This window comes from Pectinophora gossypiella, chromosome 28 (assembly GCF_024362695.1).
Source record: "Pectinophora gossypiella chromosome 28, ilPecGoss1.1, whole genome shotgun sequence".
Classification (NCBI taxonomy): Eukaryota; Metazoa; Arthropoda; class Insecta; order Lepidoptera; family Gelechiidae; genus Pectinophora; species Pectinophora gossypiella.
Window position 1 is genome coordinate 4,461,083 of NC_065431.1, and position 9,342 is coordinate 4,470,424.

General features: G+C 39.2%; 1 non-coding gene across 1 annotated transcript; it reads left to right on the forward strand.

Annotated features, from left to right (window-relative positions):
- The first annotated feature begins 9,051 nt into the window (after window positions 1-9,051).
- Window positions 9,052-9,123, forward strand: Trnae-cuc (transfer RNA glutamic acid (anticodon CUC)). The gene has a single exon. It is a non-coding gene; the product is annotated as a tRNA-Glu (tRNA).
- The last annotated feature ends 219 nt before the right edge of the window (window positions 9,124-9,342 follow it).

The following is a 9,342-nucleotide window of genomic DNA, read 5'->3' on the forward strand; positions in this document are numbered from 1 at the left end:
CTTCCGCTAAGGAAAGATTGTGGTCAAGATTAAAATAATATTATAACATACATAACATCAAAACACATAATTCAAAAATTCAAAAATATTCATTTTTCAAAATGGCTTACTAAGTTAGCGCTTTTTGAATATCAAAAAAAAATACATATTATGTAACTAGCCGTAAAACTACTACCACATCGGAATCTGTAACGCTGAGGGAAAGACTTGGCCAGAAAACCTCCCAGCACAGGGCCCTAGTCCTACTGTTTCATGTTTTCCTTACTTTTTTTTTTAAGTACATAAACAGTCTCTATACGTTTCGTGCTACGCACAGGCCTCCACTCAATCAACCACAGGGAGTATGGAGCATACTCCACTACGCTTACCGCTTAGTTATTTATTATTTTATATTTATTTATTTTTTAAAAGAACGTCTAGGGCCCTGTGCTGAGGTTTTTCTTGCAGCTTCTTTTCCCCGGCTATACGGGTTGTGAGAAGCTGCAGTAGTTTTAGGCGGATGAGACGTTCGTTGTGTAAAAATTTCAAATTGTAACTCAGATTCAAAATGTAACTATGTTACCTACTGAATAAAGATATTTTTGATTTTTTTTTAATTTGAATTTATTGCGTATGGCAGACAAAAATAAAATATCCTGCGTGGATCATATATCCAGCTTAAGCTCCCCTAACCAAGTCTCTGCCGCATCCGTCACATAATGCAGCTCGGCTATACCACCTGGGAACCGGTATAGAGGGCACTCGTTCACTATGTGAAGTAGGGTTTGATCCGGTTGACCACATTCGCAGTATCACTTACCGCTACTGTCTTAAAACTGTTCAAAGGTAAATTCTGAATGTCAAAGGGAAACTTATTTTAAAAATCTAGTTTGATTAGAAGATTACAAGCTGATCACCTGATTGTCCGCTTCAGAAGGCACGTTAAGTCCCGGTTATTACTTACTGATGTAAGTACGTAGTCGTTACATGAGTCATGTCAAGGGCCTATGGCGGCTCAATAATAATTGTGCGGGTTGATGGGTTTGGTAATCCACCTCACAACCCACACGATAGAAGATTGTAAAAATGTATAAATTGCTTATTTTATGCAGTCGACTGACGTGTATCTCTATCGGGAATCGAACACGGACCTCCAGATCGTGAGGCTAATCGCGTACTGGGGAATGAGAGAGCTTCATAGCTTTTTCTGCTCTTATTTTTTGTCCCACTTTCCGAGCATTCACGTTCAATATACGGTACTTACTCTACTCATATATCCATGCTTTTACATTAAGCCCTTAGGGATTAAGGCAGGAAAAAGGCAAAATATAAATATAATGGCCTCGATTCATGCAGACACCTAATTTTATTTTAAGTTATACCCGTCATTCTCTTTGACAGTCTGACAGCCTCCGTGGTCTAGTGGTTAGAGCGTTAGGCTCACGATCTGGAGGTCCGGGTTCGATTCCCGATGGGGACATTGTCGAAATCACTTTGTGAGACTGTCCTTTGTTTAAGGACTTTTCAGGCTTGATTCACCTGATTGTCCGAAAAAGTAAGATGATTCCGTGCTTCGGAGGGCACGTTAAGCCGTTGGTCCCGGCTATTAGCCGTAAAAACACCTCCACCAACCCGCATTGGAGCAGCGTGGTGGAGTATGCTCCATCCCTCCTGTAGATTGAGGGGAGGCCTGTGCCCAGCAGTGGGACGTATATAGGCTGTTGATGATGATGATGCTGTCATTCTCTTATCCGCCGAAAAGGAAAGGGACGGTAATATACCTCTCGGTTTGGTTATAACTTCGTTAGCATTTTTTACTCGTGAAATGTTGTAGGGTTGCTGTGTATGGCTTTCACTACTTGGGCGGATAGGTTTTAATCCCCTGTTCCATAAAGTGATTTTTTTGTTTGATAATTCCCTATCGGGGATCGAACCTTTGTCATAGATATAGGAATACGTATGGACCGGCAACTCTCCGCTCCCCACCAGCGGCTAAGCTAGGTTTGTAGATTTAGTCTTCAATCGTATGGGCGTCAGACATCACACACACAGATCTTCTTCTTATCGTGCGGGTTGTGAAGTGAAATACCAACCTCATCAACTCTGGCGTCAGGGTTATTACTGAGCCGCCAAAGGCCCCTGACATGGCTCATGTAACGACTACATACATCAGTAAGTAGTAACCGGGACCGACGGCTTAACGTGCCTTCCGAAACACGGATCATCTTACTTTCGGACAGTGAGGTGATCAGCCTGTAATGTCCTAACCAAACTAGGGCTCACATAGGACGCACTGCAAAGTGCGTGCCAGCACCAACAGCATCCTGGCTGTAATAGCTGATAGGTGGGACAGCAGCTTTATAAAGCACTGGACCCATCAGCATTTAAGCATGTGCCATTATGGTCTTTTATAGCTTTTAAGTATTTTCTTTCTAGTTTTTTAGGTTAGTACATATGGATGTAAATTTGTCCGAAATAAAGTATATTTTATTTTATTTATTTTATTTTATAGTGATTTTTATGATATGTCCCCACCGGCATTCGAACCCGGGGCCTCCGGATCGTGAGCCCAACGCTCAACCACTGGACCACGAAGGTCGTTACATAGAAAGGTCGTTACATAGAGGCACAGATGCGTATGTACAATAACGTCAATGTGTAGTGTCTGTGTAAAACGAGGTTTTCGTATAGAGGGCGTGCCTTCGCATCGTACATTCCCTAACCATTTAGAAGTTAGAAGTTGCAAATTAGGTCAGTAAACACAAGTGTTATACTGAGTATATTCTATATATAACTGTACTGTCTATGGTATTGGCTGTTTCCTTTGCGTTCGTCCCTCAGGGATTGTGATGTTTGCACAGACAGAGCTACGTTGTACAGTTATAATATTAGATGTTTTGATGAAATTGAAGGATGTCCGCGGGTAGTTCCCAGTTCTTATATTTCCATGTGTATTTGCTAATTATTATCGAGACGAGTTTTTCTTTATGAAAAGTCTTAATTTTACCATTTCTTAATTTTCCGAATGCCTCATTTTCCTAATTATAGATAGCTACCTTAATTATAGATAGCTAGATATCTAACCTGAAGAATTGACAGGGCCGGTTTTTTTAGGTCACATACCCCCGAAAATGCATTTCTCGGGAATGTCAGTTTTTCCCTTTTTGTTTATAAATATTTTTTCTTTCTTTCTTTCCTCACGATGTCCCCTTGACGACGCCTTCACCGCTGAGCACGTGATACGTTTATGTGTCGCTACATTACTATGTAAAACAAAGCGCTTTTTCTGTCTCTACATCCCTATGTACTCTTAAATCTTTAAAACTACGCAACAGATTTTGATGCGGTCTTTTTTAGTAGATAGAGTGATTCAAGAGGAAGGTTTATATGTATAATAACATCCATTAAACAGTGGAGAAATACTGGTTTTTGAGGTTTTTAATGTAATGTCGTAAATAATTTCATTTTTTCCGCAGCATTGCACCCGAGCGAAGCTGGGGCGGGTCGCTAGTGTATGATAAACAAACTTCGATGCGTATATAAACCTTCCTATTCATCCACGGATTAAAAGATTTATAAATAATGTTGATTCAAATATGACGTAGGTATACAAACACAACAAAGAGTTCTAAAGGTTTACAATAATGCAGGCTTTTAACTGACAATAAGGTTATGCCTTCAAAAGGCTTTCGAAAGGAAAATGATTTAAAAAAACCGTTACAGAGGAGGATGATTCAGCTCATATGATTCTGAGTTAATATCGTCTGCAATGTTTCGAAAAAGTATGGAATTGAAAATAATAACTTTAAAAAAAAAGAGAAGAAAAGAGAGAAAAATAGAGAAGAAAATAATGAGAAAGAGGTAGAGGGAAAATGTTGCCAGCATTTTCGGCGCTCTGCCTTAGTGTGGCGCGCTGGAAGAAGTTTTTTTTTTATAATAAGCTGGTGCTTTTTTTTTTTTTGATTTTATCTTCCGCATTTTCTTATCCGCTGAAAAAGAAAGGGACGGGTAATCGAGAGGCATAAAATTTATGGAACACACGTCAATTTTAGGCAGAAATTTAAACCGTTCGTACGTTCACCAAAATAATACAGATATGTCGTTGTTCAGTTTTAACGTTTACCTATTTTCTTATTACTCGGGTGCATAATTATTCCAAAATACAATGTAATGGCAGAAGCATATATAAAAAAAAAAGTTGCATGATATTTGGATCATATTATGTATAGACGAAGACGATATAGTGACTAGGATTGAGAAGGGAATGTTAGGTTGGTTTGGACACGTTGAGCGGATGAAGGATAATAGAATTGCAAAAGCGGTATATAAAGCGAAAGTTGATGGTAGGGCTGGCAGAGGAAGACCGAGAAGGACTTACGATGATCAAATTGGAGATGTCCTTAGAAAAGGTTCAATACGATCTACTCTGAACCGGCGTGCGTGTATGAAGCGATTGATGAATGTGGAGGAAGCAAGAGAAGCAAATGGAATTCTAGTCTCTGCTTACCCCGGTGGGAAATAGGCGTGAGTTTATGTATGTATGTATGTATGTATTATGTATAGAATTATGTTGCTACCTAATGTAGACGACAGATTGACATGGCAATTCTCTAGTGACATGACGTTTTCAATATCGATATATTTTTATTATGTATGTAACAAAATGTGAATAAAATAATTCCACGTTTTCATTTAAGTTAATATTTATTCATCTGAATCATCTAACGTATCGCTACAAAAACTTAAAGAATCTTCGTCACTATATGTATATTATTGTCTGCCAGCCAATTTATCATAACTGATTTTAGAGAACTTTTTGTTGGGGGTTTGTTGAGCTGGACACTATAAAATTATAATAACTTTAAGTAGGTACACAAGATATATTTTATAAATAAAACGGATTTGAAAAAGAGTTTCAAACCTTTTTTGAGGATATTTCCAATTTGGTTAATGTATGAAGAAAGCACGGCTTTAGTTGTAGAGGTAGATGTTTTCCGAATAAAAAAGTATAATAGATTACGCCAGTCTTATCTTTTAACAAAATACGATATTCCACCCACTCCATTCTACGGACAACTAGGCGTCGGCGGGCATTTCATTCTTATGTTGTGAATGTACCACAAATCCGCACTAAACGTTTTGCCTCTTCCTTGAACTGGAACTGTCTGCCGTCGTCTGTTTTTTCCAACTCGTTATAATCTGGGAGTCTTCAAGGCTAGATTGAACAGGCTAGGTAAACGTGATCCACCCTTGACCGCATCGTCACTTACCATCAAGTCAAAACGCGAGCCCATGTTATTTAAAAAAAATACAGGTATATTTCTTTAAAAATGGTTTAAAAAAATAATAACTCCAAAAAAATTAAAAGTAGAATCATTATTTTATTAGGTATCTATTTAAAAAACAAAACAGTCACTAGGTCGTTCTATTTTCGATTAGGATTTGAAAATGTTTTCTGCTACCTACCTAATTCATTTTTCATACCTACCTACTTTATTAGTAACAAAATCAATGTCCAAAAATAATTTATCAAAAAAAAGAAAAAGCAAAATTTAATACAAATATTCGCGAAGCAACTATTTATCATTCCTGAAAAAAAGTACGTCCACAAAAAATCCATCACAATCATTCTATAAGTAACTTTTTCACAACCCCTTAAAACTACAAATTGAATCCTAAAAAACAAATAAAAAAATCACAGTACCTTTTAAATTCTCCGCTTTTCACTTACGGCATAATCCAACACACTTCTCACTTTGCACACACTTTCACTAACACTTTGCACTTTCACTACACTTGATAACTTTTCGAGACAGAGCAGACGCGACGCGTGTGTACAGAACGAGGGTTGGCCTGTCACTAAGGATTGGTAGGACAAAGGGTCAAGCCAGAGTCGTATGAGAAAACTCCTTTTGTAATGGAAAAAAATAAAAGTTCAAATTAAAAAAAAACCTTTAAGTAGAATAGAATAGAAATAGCTTATTATCTGAATATACTTGTATATTCAGTCGGTAACTATTGGTGGTTGGTTGCTACATTTTGATCGAACGTCTCATCCGCCTAAAACTACGGCAGCTTCTCACAACCTGTATAGCCGGGGAAAAGAAGCTGTGAGAAAAACCTCGGCACAGGGCCCTAGACGTTCTTAAAAAGAACTGACCTAAAATTAAAGCAAAAATATTCCTTTTTTATTTTTTTTTTCGATTTGTTTTGTATGTTGTGTGCAATAAAGTATATTTGATTTGATTTTGATTTGATTTTTTTACTATTTAATTTATTTATGAATTTTAATTAAGAAAAATATAATAGTAAGTACGATATTTTATCACGTTTTTCCATAGAAAAACGTGACGTCACAGTGTGTGTTTTCATGAAAAATCCGTAGTAATATATTTATATATTTTGACGTTTAGAAAAAAGTAAGTAACTGATTTGACTAGTTGAGGTTTTGTTGAAGAAAATTACATCAGAATTACGTCACTTCTTTTGCCAGGTACCAGTACACACATCCGACATATTGATGATATTTTTCTTTTTATTTTTTTTTAAATTTTAGGTAGAATTAATTTTGAAAGGAATTTCAAAAGTAAAATATAGAGGTAAGTAATAAAGTCGTTTTATTTAGAACGGCAAGGGGGGTTGAAAAGACCACATCGAAGCAATTCATCTCAGAAAGCAATATTGCAATTTGACATTTGCGCGTAAAAAAAAATAAGTGCGCAATGCAAACAAAATGGGCTTTTTGGCAGGAGACGGGAACGGGACAGTTGCTTTCTTCATTGAATAGTCTAAATAATTAATACAAAGTGGTGTTTTGTGGTTAATGATCGCATTAAGTTAGTCGGAAGACATTCGCGAGTGTTATTATATTGGAGTATTCAAGGAACAAAGTGTATCTGCCTATTTTCGCTTCGTGCCAGGAAGCCGCTTCATAACTCGAAAGTTTATGCGGACTTTTGAGTTAATTCGTTTGGGGTTCGGAGTAGGAGTCTACTCCGAGGGTGGGGGCTTAGGTTTCATCATCATCACCTTTCATCATTTCATTATTCATCAAGAAAAAAAATACGTAAGACATGGCTGTATGGGCATAGTTCCCTTTGCCTTACCCTTCGGGGAAAACCAAAAAAAATGCAAACAAAATGTCAAATAGCAATATTGCTTTCTTAGATGAATTGCTCCAATGTGGCCATTTTAACCCCCAAGTTGTATATATGTTATGACGACAAAAGAAGGAAAAAACAAACAATGCGCGCGGCTTGTGTGTCGGCACTGGCAGCCGCCAGCCCAACATAACAACTTGTCATAACGTGTCTCAATTAGGCTCCGCCCCTATCCGATGTTATCTGAAATTTTTATTTCGGATTCGGTTACGGTTACGGATGATTTTTTATATCGGATATCCGATAGTTTCGGTTACGGTTACGGAGCTCCCTAACATCCCTGCATAGAATATAGAATAATACTACGTGTCTGTGGATTTCTACTTCCAATTGCAAAACACCAGTTTGTTCCTTGTCACTATTTAATTATGTTTTTGTAATCGTTAAAATGCCTATGCCCAGCAGTGGGCGTCATACGGCTGATGATGATGAATCGTTAAAATACACATTCGCGGGAGGCGTCGGCCATTCAATTCCGTACAATATTGCCATGCAAAAAATATTATTAATTAATTTATACTTGTTAATGATCGTGACATATGTCATTTGTGGGACGTGGAACGTCACTACAAGGGGGCAGCGGGAGGCGAGGAGGACTCCAGCGCCGCCATATTCGGGATTGGACAGCAACAACCCACGCGCGTAACGGGCGCGTCGTCCTAACGTCAAAATGACGACTTTTATACTCAATTTGTAATTTCTTTCTATTAACATTATAAATAATATGTGAAGTTGTTACTGGCGCTTTTACTTTATGAAGAACCCAAAAACACCTGTCTCATCGGCGTAAGTAGCTGCGGCAGCGACTCTTCCCTGCGGGACTGGAGCGAGAGGAGAGCGTCGGCAGAGCGGTCGAGGCGGGCCTTAACAATACTTGTGTTGCCAGCAACATAACGTACTTATAGAAAGTTAACTCTCCAAAAAAAGGCGAAAAAAGCTTCTCGGGCATGTCGTGAAACCCGACAGAGGGATTGTGTCTGAAAGACTTAAGGAAAATGGAATATAATACGTTTATCTACTTAACAGGAGAACATGATACGGTATGAATATTTAAAGATAACGGAAGTGGGACTTCGTGTTTGGATAAGAAAATATGATTATGATGCACGTGTGCTCAGCGGTGAAGAAAAACATCGTTCGCTTGACTCTCACTGTAGAGTACCAGGTTCGAAGCCAGTGCGGGCCCAAATCTATGAATTTCGACTCCATGTTTGGATCATAAAATGATTATCACGTGCTCAGCGGTGAAGGAAAAGATCGTGAGGAAACCCACATTCCTGAGAAATGCATTTAAGGTTTTCCCTTCACGGGTTGGAAAGTCAGACAGGCAGTCGCTCCTGTAAAAAACCGGACCTGTCAAATCTTCAGGTCAGGTAAGTGGACCCTGTGAAAAACGGGATAAAGCTAGGGAGATGATGAACGGAAGTGGAACTGGAATTGCCCTGGGACAGTGATAAATAAGGAGCTAAGGGCAGTCATCATCACCAGCCCATTAACGTCCCCATTGCTGGGGCACGGGCCTTCCCTATGGATGGATAGGGAGATCGGGCCTTAAACCACCACGCGGGCCCAGTACGGATCGGTGGTTATTAACGACTGCTAATGCAGCCGGGACCAACGGCTTAACGTGCCTTCTGAAGCACGGAGGAGCTCGAGATGAAAACTTTTTTTTGTGGTCAGTGAGGGTAGTACATACACATTAATATGATCACGCCTGTATCCCCAAAGGGGTAGGCAGAGGTATACAGGGTGTTAGTGACATTGTAACGAAAACTAAGGGATGATTGCTTACATGCTACGGCGTAGTAGCGTTACGTCGTAACAGTGTTACGTGTTAAAGAACGTAGAATGAAATAAAATCCGTGATGTTGTTTGGAGAGCGTATGACTAAGATCGTAGTATCACGGGTTCAGCCTCCGTGGTCTAGTGGTTAGAGCGTCAGGCTCTCGATCTGGAGGTCCGGGTTCGATTCCCGATGGGGACATGGTCGAAATTACTTTGTAATCCCTCGATGATTACGTGCTTCGGAGGGCACGTTAAGCTGTTGGTCCCGGCTATTAGCCGTAAAAACACCTTCACCAACCCGCAGTGGAGCAGCGTGGTGGAGCATGCTCCATACCGCCTCCGGTTGATTGAGGGGAGGCCTGTGCAGCAGTGGGACGTATATAGGCTGTTTATGTCTATATACGTATGTGTGCTGGGA